This window comes from Hordeum vulgare, chromosome 5H, assembly GCF_904849725.1.
Source record: "Hordeum vulgare subsp. vulgare chromosome 5H, MorexV3_pseudomolecules_assembly, whole genome shotgun sequence".
In the NCBI taxonomy this organism is placed as follows: domain Eukaryota; kingdom Viridiplantae; phylum Streptophyta; class Magnoliopsida; order Poales; family Poaceae; genus Hordeum; species Hordeum vulgare.
The window spans coordinates 241510597-241529218 of NC_058522.1; the positions used below are offsets into that span (position 1 = coordinate 241510597).

The 18622-nt window shown below is 43.3% G+C and overlaps 1 pseudogene; it reads right to left on the reverse strand.

Annotated features, from left to right (window-relative positions):
• LOC123396549 overlaps positions 1-18622 on the reverse strand; it is a 142170-nt pseudogene that overhangs the window by 19221 nt on the left and 104327 nt on the right.

Sequence of the window (18622 nt, forward strand, 5' to 3'; positions counted from 1 at the left end):
CATAACACTACACCATATTTGGGCCTAGAGGAAGGCATTGGGAAGTAGTAAGTAGATGATGGGTTGCTGGAGTGAAAGAAGCTTAAACCCCAGTCTATGCGTTGCTTCGTGAGGGGCTGGTTTGGATCCACTAGTTTAATGCTATGGTTAGACTTTGTCTTAATTCTTCTTTTGTAGTTGAGGATGCTTGCGGGAGAGGTTAATCATAAGTGGGATGCTTGTCCAAGTAAGGGCAGTACCCAAGCGCCAGTCCACCCACATATCAAACTATCAAAGTAACGAACGCGAATCATATGAACATGATGAAACTAGCATGACAGAAATTCCCGTGTGTCCTCGGGAGCGTTTTTCCTCCTATAAGACTTTGTTCAGGCTTGTCCCTTGTTACAAAAGGGATTGGGACACTTTCTGCACCGTTGCTACAACTTGTTACTAGTTACTCTTTGCTTGCTACGTTTCACCTCGCTACACAATCACTTGTTACCGCTACTTTCAGTGCTTGCAGTTATTACCTTGCTGAATTCCGTTTATCAGAGCCTTCTGCTCCTCGTTGGGTTCGACATTCTCACTTATAAAAAGGACTACGATTGATCCCCTATACTTGTGGGTCATCAAGACTCTATTCTGGCGCCGTTGTCGGGGAGTGAAGCGCCTTTGGTAAGTGGAAATTGGTAAGGAAACATTTATATACTGTGCTGAAATTTATTGTCACTTGTCACTATGGAAACTCTTCCTTTGAGGAGTTTGTTCGGGGTATCTTCACCACGAACGGAATCACGAGGACTTGCTCCTCAACCTGAGGTATCTACTGAAAATATCTTTTATGAAATTCCTTTGGATATGCTTGAGAAACTGTTGGCTAATCCTTTTACAGGAGATGGATCTTCACATCGAGACTTTCATCTAATCTATGTAGATGAAATTTGTGGTTTATTTAAGCTTGCAGGTTTGCCCGAGGATGAGGTAAAGAATAAAGTATTTCCTTTATATTTGAAGGATAAGGCGTTGACATGGTATAGGTTATGTGATGATGCTGGATCATGGGGCTACAATCGGTTGAAATTGGAGTTTCATCAAAAGTTCTATCCATTGCATTTAGTACATCGTGATCGGAACTTTATTTATAACTTTTGGCCTCGTGACAGGGAAGAATAGCTCAAGCTTGGGGAGGCTTAAATCAGTGCTATATTCATGCCCCAATCATGAGCTCTCGAGAGAAATCATCACTCAAAACTTTTATGCTCGGCTTTCTCATGAAGATCGTGCCATGCTTGACACTTCTTGTGCCGGTTCTTTTATGAAGAAGGATATTGATCACAAGTGGAATTTATTGGAGAGAATCAAGCGCAACTCTGAAGATTGGGAGCTGGAGGAAGGTAAGGACTCAGGTATGAATTTCCAGTTTGATTGCGTTAAATCTTTTGTTGAGACAAACACTTCTAGAGATTTTAGCGCTAAGTATGGACTTGACTCTGAGATAGTAGCTTCTCTATGTGAATCTTTTGTTGCTCATGTTGATCTTCCCAAAGAGAAGTGGTTTAAATATTTTTATTTTTTTGAGTGTAAGACAGTAGGATAAAATCCTACTGCATGTATATATAAAGCCAATAGTTACACATGTACATGATGGGGAGGGGGTGGAATGGGGATGGGGGGAGGGGGGTGGGGAGGGTGGGGTTACATATTATGTGGTATCAGCTAAGGTTGCCACAATGTTATCTATGTTTTGCACCTTGCTAGTAGGCACACGGTGTCTAAGATTGGAGAAGTCTAGTACAAACCGACGTCGCCAGGCCCCAAGAGATGGGTTTATTTGCTCAAAGCACTTGTTATTTCTTTCCTTCCATAGACTCCAGGCTGCCACCAGAAAAATATCCATGAACATGTCCCTGGGGTGTGATGTCCTCTGGTGCTGTAGTTTCTCTAGTCTATGTTGTTGTTCTGACCATTTGATGTTGAGCATATTCCAACAGCGTTGGCTAAAGCTGCATTCGAAGAAGAGATGTTCTACTGTTTCCTCCACGTGTCGATCACATAGCATGTAGTCAAGAGTAGCCCCTATGTTGTAATGTCTCCGTTTGAGCATATTCCTCGTGTTGAGCCTGTCCATCAGCAAAAACCATCCAAATACCTTCATCTTTGGGACACACTTTGTTTTCCACAGCCAGTGAAACGCTGGATGCACCGTAGTCTCTTTGAAATAGAAACGTCGATATGCTGCCGTTGCAAAGGTGCCAGCTCCCCAAGAACACACCCAGTCATCTCCACTAGGGTTTAGCTACACGTCTCTGATTTCTTGTTGCATCATTCTGAGTTCATCATGCGCTTGTTCTGACAGAGGCAGCGAGAAGGCTTCTTGAAGCGAGCTAGTCCCCAAGAAGTTCTGAACCGAGGCATCTTCAGTTCTAGCAAAGGAGAAAGCCCGAGGGAACTTTTCTGCATATACGGCATTGTTCCAGTTGTCTTTCCAAAAGAGCGTCGAGAGGCCATTGTTAACATTGACTCGCGTTATCCCTCCGAACACCGGCATAATTTTAGTCAGTTCTCGCCACCAGAAAGAGCCACAGCGATCTTGCGCATGGGGGATTGCTTCCCCATAGTGTGTGTTCCAGATCAATGCTACCCATGGGATTTCTTTTCTGTTGTAGAACTTGTGAAGCATCTTTAGAAGCATCGCGTCATTCTGTAGCTTGAGGTTCAGGACCCCTAGGCTGTCATTCTCTTTCGGGCGGCAAACTGCGTTCCACGCTACTAGTGCATTACTTTTGAATCCATCTTCAGTCTTTTTTCTCCATAGGCACCTCCTCCGGAGTTTATCAAATTGTTCTACAATCGTTGGGGGGATTCTGAGGGTCCCCATTGGGTACACAAGTAGCGACGTGACTAGTGAGTTCATCAAAGCCAATCTGCCCGCATGTGACATCAGCGCCATGGCAGCTGTGATTTTCCTCTCTGCTTTACACACTAGCGGTGTCATATCCAAGACAGTAGGTTTAGATGTACCCAGCGGGAGCCCTAGGTAGGTGAATGGCATTGTTGCCTGCGCACAATGAAAGATCGAGATGATGTTGTCACAGACCTCTTGTGTCACATTGATAGGAACTAGGGTTGATTTCTGATAGTTAATCCTGAGCCCTATCATCGTGGCGAAGTCATCTAGTATTCTCTTCATTCTCGCAGCCTGTACATCACACGCCTGCATGATGATGATGGTGTCGTTGGCGTATTGAATGACTGGAAAGTCAGCATCACCTCTTGGGTCGATAGGGTGGGATAACAAGCCCAGATTTAGTTGTTTGTTAATCTCTGTTTGGAGTATGTCCGCCGCCAGCACAAATATCAATGGTGAGAGAGGATCTCCCTGTCTTACTCCAAATCTGCAGGGGAATTGTTTACCAGGGACTCCATTCAGTAATACTGATGATTTTCCTGACGAGAATATGCATTGCATCCATTGGATCCACTTTGAATTAAACCCCATACGTTGCATGATGGTGATCATAGCCGAATGTTCAACCGTATCAAAAGCTTCAGCGAAGTCTAATTTAAGCAGGACTATCTCCTTTCGAGAGCTTTGACATTGGTGTATATACTCGAAAGCCCATGCCAAGCAGTCATGTATAGATCTACCACGGAGGAACTCGTACTGGTTTCGATGCACAATCTGTAGAATGATCTTCTGGAGTCGCTGCGCCAGTATCTTGGTGATCATCTTGAGGCAGCAGTTAAGCAGGGTAATGGGACGATAGTCATTCACTGGCTCAGGAGAAGCCGTCTTGGGGATGAGCGTGATGTGCCCATAATTCAGAGGTTCCAAGTTGAGATTACCTCGGTGGAATTCGTCACAAAGATCATAGAAGTCTTTCTTGATGATGTGCCAACAAGTTTTAAGAAAGGCGCCATTAAAACCGTCCGGCCATGGAGATTTGTCAGTTGGCATCTCTTTCACTACAGCGTCGATTTCCTCTTTTGCAAAGGGGATCGTAAGAACTTCAAAGTCGATGTCTTGTCGCCGTAGTTGCGTTAAATCAAATCATATATCGGGAGCTCTCGCCGCGCCCATCCTTGTTCTATAGGTGTCAAACAGGAGAGCCTCCTTGCTGGCATGTGTCTCAACCACGATCCCTGCATCCGTTTTGAGTGTAGCCACAAAGTTGCGTCGATACCGTTCAGTTGCCACTGTTTGAAAAAACTTTGTGTTTTCATCTCCAAACTTGATCCATATGATGGAGCATCTCTTGCGCCAGTATTCTTTCTGGTATTTTAGCAATCTGAGAAGGTGATTTTTGAGGATGCATCGGAAGTTTCGTTCTGGCGTGGTGAGAGTACGTCGATCTTCGAGGGAGTCTAACTCCAGCAACGCCTTGTTGGTGTTGATGGTTGCTACCTTAAGGCAGGAGATACCGCTACTCCATCTTCGTAGTGCAAATCGAACAGCTTTAAGTTTCTGACAGATTATCGCCGCTGCATTGCTATGCCGACCATGTTTGACGGGTTTACCTTAAGTGGTTTAAATATCATCCTCCTGTAGAAAGCAACATAGCCAAAACCAATCTAGTTGAGGAGAAAATCATAGCTTTTAGTGATCCTGTTGTTCCTTGTGCTTACACTGAGAAACCACCATACCCTGCTAGGATGAAGGATTATTCTAAAGCTCCAACTGTGATACGTAGGGGTTACATTAGACCACTTGCACCCCCTGAGGAGATTAGAGTTGAACCTAGTGTTGCTATTATCAAAGATCTCTTAGCCGAAGACATAGATGGGCATGTTATCAAATTCTGTGAGGACTCCACTAGAATTGCTAAACCTCACGCGAAAGACAAGCATGGACCTGTAGTTGGCCTGCCCGATGTTTCTGTTAAGACAGGAGATCACTGTTACCATGGTTTATGTGATATGGGAGCTAGTGTTAGTGCAATACCCCGTTCTCTATATGATGAAATCAAAGATGAGATTGCACCTGCTGAGTTAGAACCCATTGATGTCACTATTACGTTAGCTAATAGAGACACTATCTGCCCTCTGGGAATTGTGAGAGACGTAGAAGTCATGTATGGTAAGACGAAGTATCCTACTGATTTCCTCGTCCTTGGTACTGCACAAGATAGCTTTTGTCCCATCATATTTGGTAGACCCTTTCTCAACAGTGTCAATGCTCACATTGATTACATTAAGCAGACTATCACAGTAAGTTTCGAGGGTGTGTCTCATGAATTTAACTTCTCCAAGTTTGGAAGACAAACCCATGAAAGAGAGTCGTCTCGTAGAGATGAAATCATTTCTCTTGCCTCTATTGCCGTACCTCCTACGGATCCTTTAGAGCAATATCTGCTTGAGCATGAAAATGATATGCATATGGAGGAGAGAGATGAGATAGATAGAATTGTCTTAGAACAATATCCTATTCTCAAGAATAATCTGCCTGTTGAACTGCTTGGAGATCCTCCCCCACCAAAGGGTGATCCTGTGTTCAAGCTTAAACAGTTGCCGGATACTCTTAAGTATGCCTATCTTGATGAGAAGGAGATATATCCTGTCATTATTAGTGCTCTCCTCTCACAGCGCGAAGAGAAGGAGTTACTAAAAACTATGAGGAAGCACCGCGCTGCTATTGGATATACTCTTGATGATCTTAAGGGTATTAGTCCTACTCTATGTCAGCACAAGATTAAAACCGATCCTGACTTTAAACCAGTTGCTGATCATCAAAGGAGATTAAATCCTAAGATGAAAGAGGTAGTTAGAAAAGAAATATTAAAGCTTCTGGAAGCAGGAATCATTTATCCTGTTGCTCATAGTGATTGGGTAAGTCCAGTACATTGTGTACCTAAGAAGGGAGGTATCACCGTCGTCCCTAATGATAAGGATGAACTAATCCCACAAAGGATTATTACCACCTATAGAATGGTGATAGACTTCCGGAAACTGAACAAGGCAACCAGGAAAGATCATTATCCTTTGACGGCAATCGACCAAATGCTAGAAAGGCTATCAAAGCACACACACTTCTGCTTTCTAGACGGTTATTCAGGTTTCTCGCAGATACCTGTTGCACAATCTGATCAAGAGAAAACCACCTTCACCTGCCCTTTCGGTACCTTTGCCTATAGACGTATGCCTTTTGGCTTATGTAATGCACCTGCCACCTTCCAAAGATGTATGATGGCTATATTCTCTGACTTTTGTGAAAAGATTGTCGATGTTTTCATGGATGACTTCTCCGTTTACGGGTCTTCCTTTGATGATTGCCTCAGCAACCTTGATCGAGTCTTACAGAGATGCGAAGAAACCAAGCTCGTCTTGAATTCGGAGAAGTGCCACTTTATGCTTAATGAAGGTATTGTCTTAGGACACAAAATCTCTGAAAGAGGCATTGAAGTTGATAAGGCTAAGGTTGATGCAATTGAGAAAATGTCGTGCCCCACAGATATCAGGGGTATACAAAGTTTCCTAGGTCATTCTGGTTTCTATAGAAGGTTTATTAAAGACTTCTCTAAGAATTCTAGGCCTCTTACCAACCTCTTGCAGAAGGATGTTCCTTTTGTTTTTGATGAGGATTGTGAGGAAGCTTTTGAAATACTTAAGAAGGCTTTGATAACCGCACCTATTGTTCAACCACCTGACTGGAACTTGCCCTTTGAAATCATGCGTGACGTTGGTGATTATGTTGTTGGTGTTGTTCTAGGACAAAGAGTTGACAAGAAGTTGAATGTCACTCACTACGCTAGTAAAAATCTAGACAGTGCCCAAAGAAACTATGCCACCACGAAGAAGGAATTTTTAGCAGTCGTGTTTGCATGTCAAAAGTTCAGATCTTACATAGTTGACTCCAAAGTCACTATTCACTCTGATCATGCTACTATTAAGTACCTCATGGAGAAGAAGGACGCTAAGCCTAGGCTGATCAGATGGGTTCTCCTGCTAGAGGAATTTTATTTGCACGTCGTTGACCGAAAAGGTGTTGATAACCCTGTAGCAGATAATTTGATTTGCACGTCGTTGACCGAAAATGTCCTTGATGACCCACTACCTATTGATGACAGCTTTCCTGATGAGCAATTAAATGTCATCCGCACTTCACTTAGTGCATCATGGTATGCCAATTATGCAAACTATATCGTAGCTAAATAAATACCACCCAGTTTCACCTATCAACAAAAGAAGAAATTCTTCTTTGATTTGAGACACTACTTTTGGGATGATCCTCACCTTTATAAGGAAGGAGTAGATGGTGTTATTAGACGTTGTGTGCCTGAACATGAACAGGGACAGCTCTTGTAGAAGTGTCATTCCGAAGCCTACGGAGGACACCATGCTGGAGATAGAACTGCCTATAAGGTACTGCAATCAGGTTTCTATTGGCCCACTCTCTTCAAGGATGCTCGTAAGTTTGTCTTGTCTTGTGACGAATGCCAAAGGATGGGGAACATCAGTAAGCGTCAAGAGATGCCTATGAACTATTCACTTGTCATTGAACCATTTGATGTCTGGGGCTTTTATTATATGGGACCGTTCCCGAGTTCCAATGGGTATACTCACATCTTAGTTGCTGTGGATTACGTTACTAAGTGGGTAGAAGCTATCCCCACTGAAAATGCTGATCACCAAAACTCTATTAAGATGCTTAAAGAAGTCATATTCCCAAGATTTGGAGTCCCTAGATACTTGATGACTGATGGCGGTTCACACTTCATTCATGGTGTTTTCCGCAAGATGCTAGCTAAGTATGATGTCAACCATAGAGTTGCATATCCTTATCATCCTTAGTCCAGTGGTCATGTTGAGTTGAGTAATAGGGAGATCAAGTTGATCCTACAAAAGACCGTCAATAGATCTCGAAAGAAGTGGTCAAGCAAACTTGACGATGCACTATGGGATTATAGGACTGCTTATAAGAATCCCATGGGCATGTTATCGTATAAAATGGTTTACGGTAAGGCGTGTCATTTACCTCTTGAGCTGGAACACAAAGCTTATTGGGCAATCAAAGAGCTCAACTTTGATTTCAAACTTGCCGGTGAGAAGCGGTTGTTTGATATCAGCTCGTTAGATGAATGGAGAGCCCACGCATATGAGAATGCCAGGTTGTTCAAGGAAAAGGTTAAGAGATGGCACGACAAACGAATACAGAAACGAGAGTTCAACGTAGGTGATTATGTCTTGTTATACCATTCTCATTTGAGATTCTTTGCAGGCAAACTTCTCTCTAAATGGGGAGGCTCCTATGTTGTCGAGGAAGTATATCATTCCGGTGCCATCAAAATCAATAACACGGAAGGAAATTTTCCTAGAGTGGTAAATGGGCAAAGAGTCAAGCATTACATCTCTGGTACTCCCATAAATGTTGAGACCAATATAATCAATGTCATAACCCAGAGGAGTACATAAGGGATGTTTATCAGCCTGTTTCAGACCTTCAAAACGAAGATGTATCTGTTTCGGCAAGAAATTGGACTTCGATACTTTTCCAATAGGAAATTTCCTCAGTTTTGGAATTTTTGGAAAATTAGAAAAATAAAAAGCAGTCCGGAGAGCGAACGAGGCAGCCACAAGGGCCCACTCCGCCACCACCCCCTGGTGGCGGTGGGCAAGCTTGTGGGCACCTCATGTGCTTCCCGGACTCCGTTTTCTTGCGGAGGAATCCTTCTGGCCCAGAAAAAATCAATATATAGTCTCCCGAAGGTTTTGATCTCCGTATCGCGCAGTTTTCCTCTGTTTTCGTTTCGAGCTTGTTCTGCCGTAGATCTAGGTCAAGATGTCTTCTCAAGATTCAGAGGGAGAGAGCTATGTGGCTAACTACCTTGCTAACCCCAAGGTCTATGGGGACTTGGAACCATATGGCTGGACCACTGATGACAAGAGGACTATGAGCCCAAAGGGAAGGAGCAAATGAGTTCCGATGAAGAGGAGACTCCTCAACCTCAACCTGCAAACACCCATGTGGAGTTCAAGAAGTCAAGCCTCCCTGACCATAGGAAGAAGCCTAAGACCTTGTTTATCCCTTCTCGTTTCTTGCAGGATAGTAAGCAGGAGCTTTGCCATAGAGTTTTGAAACTTGAGGAGGAAAATGACGATCTAAGGGAGTAGAACTTTTTGCTCAAGTGGAAATTAGACAAGCTCAAGACTGCTCCAACAACACCACCATCACCACCAAAGGAAGACAACTAAGCATTGGTATGGGCAATCCCCTTGGCTTCTGCCAAGCTTGGGGGAGTTGCCCTGGTATCGTATCACCTTTATATCTTTTGCTTTTACCTTTGCTTTAGTTCTTTCCTTTTCAGTTTTTATTTCTTCTTTTAGAGGAATAAGTCTTTAGTTTTTAGTTTGAGTCTTCTGCTTTTGTCTCTCCCCCAATGTATTCGAGCTTACGAGCTATATAATAAAGAGTGTCTTAGTCACGGGCTTTGCTTTGCGCCATGATCAAAGAGTATGAAAAGAACGATAGCATGAAAAATCATGAGACGATCTTATGGAAAGTGATAACTTCACTTATGACAAGTATGATGATTGAAACTTGTTGAGAATAAATCAACATAGACCTCGGTCATTGTTGCAATTAATAAGAAGTAATAAGGAAAGAGAGGTTCACATATAAATATATCATCTTAGACATTTTTTTACAATTGTGAGCACTCACCAAACTATTACATGCCTAGGAGTAGATGTTGGACAAGGAAGACAACATAATGAATTGTGTTTGCTTGGTTCCAAACAATGTTATATGATTAGAGATCCCTTAGCATGTGACGATTGCTTCCACCTCATATTAGCCAAAACTCCCGCACCAAGTAGAGATACTACTTGTGCATCCATAAACCTCCAACCAGTTTTGCCATGAGAGTCCACCATACCTACCTATGGATTGAATAAGATCCTTCAAGTAAGTTGTCATCGGTGCAAGCAATAAAAATTGCTCTCTAATATGTATGATCTATTAGTGTGTGGAAAATAAGCTTTGTATGAACCTGTGATGAGGAATACATAAAAGCGACAGACTGCATAATAAAGTTCTTTGTCACAGGGGGGCAATATAAAGTGACGTTCCTCCGCACTAAGAGGACAAGCATTCAAACCTCAAAAGCGCATGACAACCTCTGCTTCCCTCTGCGAAGGGCCTATCTTGTACCTTTACTTTTTACCCTTGTAAGAGTCATGGTGATCATCACCAATTCCCTTTTTGCCTTTGTCTTGGCTACCGTCACATGCTTGGGAAAGATCTATATTCATATATCAACTTGGCGTTGAGTACTCATGCTTTATTGTTGTTGACTTTACCCTTGAGGTAAACTGTTGGAGGCAAAACTATAAGCCACTATCTCCCTTTGTGTCTAGCTGAAACTTTGACACCATGAGTACCACGTGAGTTGTAACAATTGTGGAAAACAAAAGAGATGATTGAGTATGTGGGTTTGCCTTACAAGCTCTTATTTTACTCTTTTTGATGTTGTGATAAATTGTAATTGCTTCAATGACTATGGATTATTGTTGATTACTTCTCAGTAAGGTTTTTGCTTCATGCTTTGCTTTGTGAAGGAATTGTTACTTTCCCATAAGAATCTTTATGATATATTGTTGTTCTATGTGTGATCATGATGCCCTCATGTTCGTATTATGTTTTATCGACACCTTCGTCCCTCAACATGTGGACATATTTATGGAACTTGGTTTTCGCTTGAGGACAAGCGAGGTCTAAGCTTGGGGGAGTCGATACGTCCATTTTGCATCATGCTTTCATGTTGATATTTATTGCTTCTTGGGTTGTTATATTACTTGTGGTACCCTATTTATGCCTTTTCTCTCTTATTTTGCAAGGTTTATTTGAAGAGGGAGAGTTCAGGCAGTTGGAATTCTGGACTAGAAAAGGAGCAAATCCTAGTCCACTATTTTGCACATCTCCAAATGCCCTGAAAATTTACATGGATTTTTTCTGGAATATATTAAAAATATTGGGCGAAAGAACTACCGGAGGGGGGCCACCAGTGCCCCACAAGCTTGCCCACCGCCACCACCCCCCTGGTGGCGCAGGGCAGGCTTGTGGGCTGCCTGAAGGCCCACTAGGCCCCCTCTTTTGCTATATGAAGCGTCTTGGTCCGGAAAAATCAATAGGGAGCTTTTTTGTGGTTTCGCCGCTGCCACGAGGAGGAACTTGAGCAGATCCAATCTAGAGCTCCGGCAGGACGATCCTGCTGGGGAAATTTCCCTCCCGGAGGGGGAAATCGTCGCCATCGTCATCACCAACAGTCCTCTTGTCAGAGGGGAGGCATCTTCATCAACATCTTCATCAGCACCATCTCCTCTCCAATCCCTAGTTCATCTCTTGTAACCAATTTTCGTCTCGCAACTCCGATTGGTACTTGTAAGGTTGCTAGTAGTGTTGATTACTCTTTGTAGTTGATGCTAGTTGGATTACTTGGTGGAAGAGTTTATGTTCAGATCCTTGATGCTATTCATTACACCTCTGGTCATGATTATGATTATGTCTTGTGAGTAGTTACTTTTGTTCCTGAGGACATGGGATAAGTCATGTTAATAATAGTCATGTGAATTTGATATTCGTTCGGTATTTTGATATGATGTATGTTGTCTTTTGTCTAGTGGTGTTATGTGAACATCGACTACATAACACTTCACCATATTTGGTCCTAGAGGAAGGCATTGTGAAGTAGTAAGTAGATGATGGGTTGCTGGAGTGACAGAAGCTTAAACCCCAGTCTATGCGTTGCTTCGTGAGGGGCTGATTTGGATACACTAGTTTAATGTTATGGTTAGACTTTGTCTTAATTCTTCTTTTGTAGTTGCGGATGCTTGCGAGAGAGGTTAATCATAAGTGGGATGCTTGTCCAAGTAAGGGCAGTACCCAAGCGCCGGTCCAACCACATATCAAACTATAAAAGTAACGAACGCGAAACATATGAACATGATGAAACTAGCATGACAGAAATTCCCGTGTGTCCTCGGGAGCGTTTTTCCTCCTATAAGACTTTGTTCAGGCTTGTCCCTTGCTACAAAAGGGATTGGGCCACTTGTTGCACCGTTGCTACTACTTGTTACTTGTTACTCTTTGCTTGCTACGTTTCACCTCGCTACACAATCACTTGTTATCGCTACTTTCAGTGCTTGCAGTTATTACCTTGCTGAAATCCGTTTATCAGAGCCTTCTGCTCCTCATTGGGTTCGACACTCTTACTTATCGAAAGGACTACGATTGATCCCCTATATTTGTGGGTCATCAACATCCCTCTAATCATTCGAGTGGCGCATGGTCCAAATCCACTAACTCAAGTCCGATCATCACGTGATTTGAGCATAGTTTCAATGATGAACATCTCCATGTTGATCATATCAACTATATGATTCATGCTTGACCTTTCGGTCTCTTGTGTTCCGAGGCCATGTCTGTACATGCTAGGCTCGTCAAGTTTAACCCGAGTGTTCCGCGTGTGCAACTGTTTTGCATCCGTTGTATGTGAACGTTGAGTCTATCACACCCGATCATCACGTGGTGTCTCGAAATGACGAACTGCCGCAACGGTGCACAGTCGGGGAGAACACAATTTTATCTCGAAATTTTAGTGAGGGGACACCTTATAATGCTACCGTCGTTCTAAGCAAGATAAGGTGCATAAAAGGATTAACATCACATGCAATTCATAAGTGACATGATATGGACATGATCTTGTGCTTCTTGATCTCCATCACCAAAGCACCGGCATGATCTTCATCGTCACCGGCGTCACACCATGATCTCCATCATCGTGCCACCATCGAGGTTGTCGTGCTATATATGCTATCACTACTAAAGCTACTACCTAGAAGTATAGTAAATGTATCTGCAAGCACAAACGTTAGTTTAAAGACAACCCTATGGCTCCTGCCGGTTGCCGTAGCATCGACGTGCAAGTCGATATTTAACTATTACAACATGATAATCTCATACATCCAATATATGTCATCATGTCTTTGGCCATATCACATCACATGCATACCCTGCAAAAACAAGTTAGACGTCCTGTAATTTGTTGTTGCATGTTTTACGTGGCTGCTATGGGTATCTAGTATGGTCGCATCTTACTAACTAAAAACCACAATGGTGATGTGCAAATTGTTATTTAACCTCTCTCCAAGGACAGCCTCGGTCAAAACCAATTCAACTAAATTTGAAGAAACAGGCACCCGCCAGTCATCTTTATGCAACAAGTTGCATGTTAGTCGATGAAACCGGTCTCTCGTAAGCGTACGAGTAAGGTTGGTCCGGGCCTCTTCAATCCAACAATACCGCTGAATCGAGAAAAGACTAAGGAGGGCAGAAAATCGAAAATCAATGCCCACAAAAACTTTTGTGTTCTACTCGAGATTACATATACGCATGAACCAAGCTCATGATGCCACTATTGGGGAACGTTGCATGGGAAACAGAAAAATTCCTACGCACACGAAGACCTATCATGGTGATGTTGATCTACGAGAGGGAGATTGGATCCACATACCCTTGTAGATCGCTAAGCAGAAGCGTTAATAAACACGGTTGATGTAGTGGTACGTCTTCACGATCCGTCCCACGAACCGTCTCGCGATCCGTCCCGCAAACCGTCTCGTGATCCGTCCCACGATCCGTTCCGATCAAGTGCCGAACGGACGGCACCTCCGTGTCCCGCACACATACAGCTCGATGACGATCTCCACCTTCTTGTTCCAGCAAGAGAGGCGAGGAAGTAGATGAGTTCTCCGGCATCATGACGGCGCGCCGGTGATGGTAATGATCTATTCCTGTAGTGCTCCGCCCGAGCTCCATAGAAAACCGAGCTAGAGGAAGAACTACGATCTAGAGGAGAGGGCAGCATGTGGCAAAGTTGTGTCTCAAAAGCCCTAAACCTCTAGTACTTATAGGAGGAGGGGAGAGGCAGCATTGGTGCGCCAAGGAAGGCCTCCTTTGGTTGGCCGAAGTAGGGAAGGGAGGAGTCCTCCTCCAATCCCATTTTGGATTAGGACTCCTTCCTTATTTTCCCACCTCTTTTGGATTTTCCAGTTTTTCCTCATGGGCTTTCCTTGGATGACTTTGTGAGCCCATTATACCTTATTGCGCATCCAATAAACCCACGTGGACCCCTTGGGGCATGGTGGGCCAAACCAGTGGGCCCCCGGAACCCATTCGTCACTCCCGGTACACTGCCGGCAATGCCCGAAAACCTTCCGAAATCCAAACACCAACTTCCTATATATCAATCTTAGTTTCCGGACAATTAAGTGTGCACACCGTGCGGGTTCGAGAACTATGGAGACATGATCTGAGACACTCTCTGGTCAATAACCAACAGCGGGACCTGGATGTCCATATTGGTTACTAAATATTCTATGAAGATCTCTATCAGTTGAACCTCTATGTCAAGGATTCACATAATCCCGTATACCATTCCCTTTGTCCTTCGGTATGTTACTTGCCCGAGATTCGATCGCCGGTATCTCTATACCTAGTTCAATATCGTTACCGGCAAGTCTCTTTACTCATTCTGTAATACAAGATCTTGTAACTAACTCCTTAGTCACATTGCTTGCAAGGCTTGTTGTAATGTTGTATTACCGAGTGGGGCCCGAGGTACCTCTCTGTCAGACGGAGTGACAAATCCCAGTCTTGATCCATGCCAACCCAACAGACACCTTTGGAGATTCCTGTAGAGCACCTTTATAGTCATCAAGTTACGTTGCGACGTTTGATAACCCACAACGTATTCCTCCGGTGTCCGGGAGTTGCACGATCTCATGGTCATAGAAACCCATACATTGACATGCAGAAAGCAGTAACAATAAACTGACACGATCATATGCTACGTTTATAATTTGGGTCTTGTCCATCACATCATTCTCCCAATGATGTGATCCCGTTATCAAGTGACAACACATGTCCATGGTCAGGAAACCTTGACCATCAGTGATCAACGAACTAGTCAACTAGAGGCTCACTAGGGACAGTCTGTTGTCGATGTATCCACACATGTATTTGAGTTTCCAATCAATACAATTCTAGCATGGATAATAAACGATTATTATGAACAATGAAATATAATAATAACTAATTTATTATTGCCTCTAGGGCATATTTCCAACAATGTTTTCCCCGATGTACTTTGCAATCCTTGAGTTGAATTGCAATCAGAGGAGGATATTGCTATCCCATATCCTCGGACACACCTAGTGGAGGCTTTTCATGCAATTCCTTATTGGACCATATATTTGGCCTATTTTACACGAGGCGAGCTCCCTGATAAGGAAATCATCGCCCGACAAATTCTCAGACGCTGCAAGTCCATGACTATAGTCAATGGTGAGTTACATCGTCGAAGCGTTACTGGCATTTTGTATGTTCCGTTTCTCCTGATGAAGACCATGAAACCCTTAATGAAATCCACACTAGAGATTGTGGTCATCATGCTAGCTCAAGGTCATTGTTTGAAAAAGTTTATCATCATGGATTTTAATGCCTTACCGCTCATGCTGATGTAGAAGACATCGTGCGAAAGTGCGATGGTTGCGAGAAGTTTGCACGACAAGCTCATGTGCCGCCTCAAGAGTTATGGATGATTACAATAACTTGGTCGTTTTTAGTCTGGGGGCTTGATATGTTGGGTCCTTTTAAAATCTCATCAAATAAAAAACACATCTTTTGGTTGAAGTTGATAAATTCACCAAGTGGATTGAAGCAGAGCCGATCAGTAAGTGCGATGCTGAGACTGCGGTGCAATTCGTGAAAAAGCTAATTTATCATTACGGTTATCCACATAGCATCATCAAAGATAATAACACAAACTTGTCTAAAGGAGCGATGGAGGAGTTCTGCCAGCGAGAACATATCCGACTTGATCTTGCATCAGTAGCACATAGGCCAACCAAGAAATCTTAGGTGGGATCAAACCCCGGCTCTTGGCACCCTTAGATGAAACATCGGGTTGCTAGGTCGAAGAAATCCCCTTGGTACTTTGGAGCATATGACTACTGGTAATCGATCCACAAGCTACATGTTTTTTTTGGTTTATGGAGTAGAGGTTGTTTTACCAAGTGATATCAGACATGACTCCCCCAGACTTCCAGCTTATGTTGAAGCAGAGAATGAACAAGCTCACCAAGACGCCCTTGATGCATTGGACAAGGAAGATGATATTTCCGCTTCACGGTCAGCAATATATCAACAAGACCTACATTTCTATCACAACCTTTGAGTCCGTAGCCGAACTTTCCAGGAAGGTGACTTAGTGCTCCGTTTGATTCAAGACCAAATGGACATGCACAAACTTTCAACACCATGGGAAGGGCCTTTTGTCATGAGCAAAAACATCAGCAATGGGTCATATAATGTGATTGACACACGTGAGCATAAGTCACGTACCTCAGAGGAGGAAACAAACATGGCTTCGAACATTGCTCATCTTCGGCCTTACTACACTTAGAGCCATTGGCTCCACAACATTGTAGATACCTGTGTATACATCTTTATGTTCAATATAAGAAAGCCAACACCCTCGAAACTCGGGGTCTTTGTCATTTCGGTTACAAAATTGCCCGAGTCTTTATTCTTTGAAACAGGGGTCACTTGGGGGCTCCCGACTCAATGAGTTAGCCAGTTATAGTTTGCCTCTTAACCCGGCTACAATCCGAACACAACAAAAAATTATGGTTAAACCTGCCTGTCTTCAAGATGCTTCTCTGAACAAGGCGACCCTGTGTACACCCGATAAGTCAATCCTTTGGGACCCTGAACTTATCCAGGTTAAAACACGCTTGTGTCACGTGTCGGCATACACAAAGTAATGATACTCCATGCGCTATTGAGCCGCCTTGTTTGGAACTTGGTTAAACCTACATGTTCACATCATGCTGCTCCAACCTCGTGTACTCTAGGATAAGTCGCATTCGAACTTATCCAGGTTAAAACATCAATTGGATCCTGCAAGGGTCACCTTATAGAGAGCGATGATAAACCAGTGGTGATCATACTAGTTTCATTTAAGTAAGATTTGAGTCTAAAACATTGATATACATTGTCTGGCTTATAAGTCGGATCATAAATATATTTTATTTCAAATTCTTAATGCAAGAATTTCATCTTTTCACAAAGTCATATATTTGTTGGAAATATGCCCTGGAGGCAATGATAAAATAGTTATTATTATATTTCATGTTTCAAGATAATCGTTTACTATCCATGCTATAATTGTATTGAATGAAAACATAAATGCATGTGTGGATATATAGACAAAACTATGTCCCTAGTAAGCCTCTAGTTGACTAGCCAGTTGATCGAGGATGGTTAAGGTTTTCTGACCATATGCAAGTGGTGTCACTTGATGACTGGATCACATCATTGGGAGAATGATGTGATGGACAAGAACCAAACTATAAACGTAGCATGTGATCGTGTCATTTTGCTGCTATTGTTTTCTGCATATCAAGTATTCATTCCTATGACCATGAGATCATGTAACTCACTGACACCGGAGGAATACCTTGTGTGTATCAAAAGTCGCAACGTTACTGGGTGACTATAAAGGTGCTCTACAGGTATCTTAGAAGGTGTCCGTTGAGTTAGCATGGATCAAGACTAGGATTTCTCACTCCGTGTGACGGAGAGGTATCTCGGGACCCACTCGATAATACAACATCACATATAAGCCTTCCAAGCAATGTGACTCAAGTGTTAGTCACGGGATCTTGTATTATGGAATGAGTAAAGAGACTTGTCGGTAACGAGATTGAAATAGGTATAGGGATACCGACGATCATATCTCGGGCAAGTAACATACTGAAGGACAAAGGGAAAGATATACGGGATTATATGAATCCTTGGCACATAGGTTCAATCGATAAGATCAACGTAGAATATGTAGGATCCAATATGGACATCCAGGTCCCGTTGTTGGATATTGACCGGGGAGTGTCTCGGGTCATGTCTGCATAGTTCTCGAACCTGCAGGGTGTGCACACTTAAGGTTCGGTGATGTTTCGGTATAGTTGAGTTATAGGTGTTGGTGACCGAATGTTTATTCGGAGTCCCAGATGAGATCACGGACATCGCCAGGGTTTCCGGTATGGTCCAGAAATGAAGATTGATATATAGGATTTTTTATTTGGCCTCCGGAAAGATTTCGAGCATTGTCGACAGTGTACCGGGAGTGACGAATGTGTTCCGGGTTTTTACCGGGAGCGGCCCACCCACCCAGGAGTGAACTTAATAGCCCAAGGGTGGGGCACCAGCCCTTAGTGGGCTGGTGAGGCCAGCCCAAGTGGGCTATTTCAGCCAAGAGGAAAAATGAAGGAGAAATATAAAAAAAGGAAAGAAAGAAAAAAAAAATAGGAGGTGGGAAGGAAGGAAGGGACTCCTCCCTCCAAACCGACTTGGAGGAGGTTCCCTCCTCCCTTCGGTCGGCGCCCCAAGGGCAAGCCCCACCCCTTGTCTCCTCCTATATATACTTGAGGTTTAGGGCTTTTTTAGACACAACTTTAGCCACGTGCAACCCTAAAACTCTACTTCGTCGTTCTTCCTCTAGATCGATTTTCTGCGGAGCTCGGGCGGAGCCGTGCAGGAATAGATCATCACCATCACCGGCACACCGTCAAGCTGCCAGAGAAC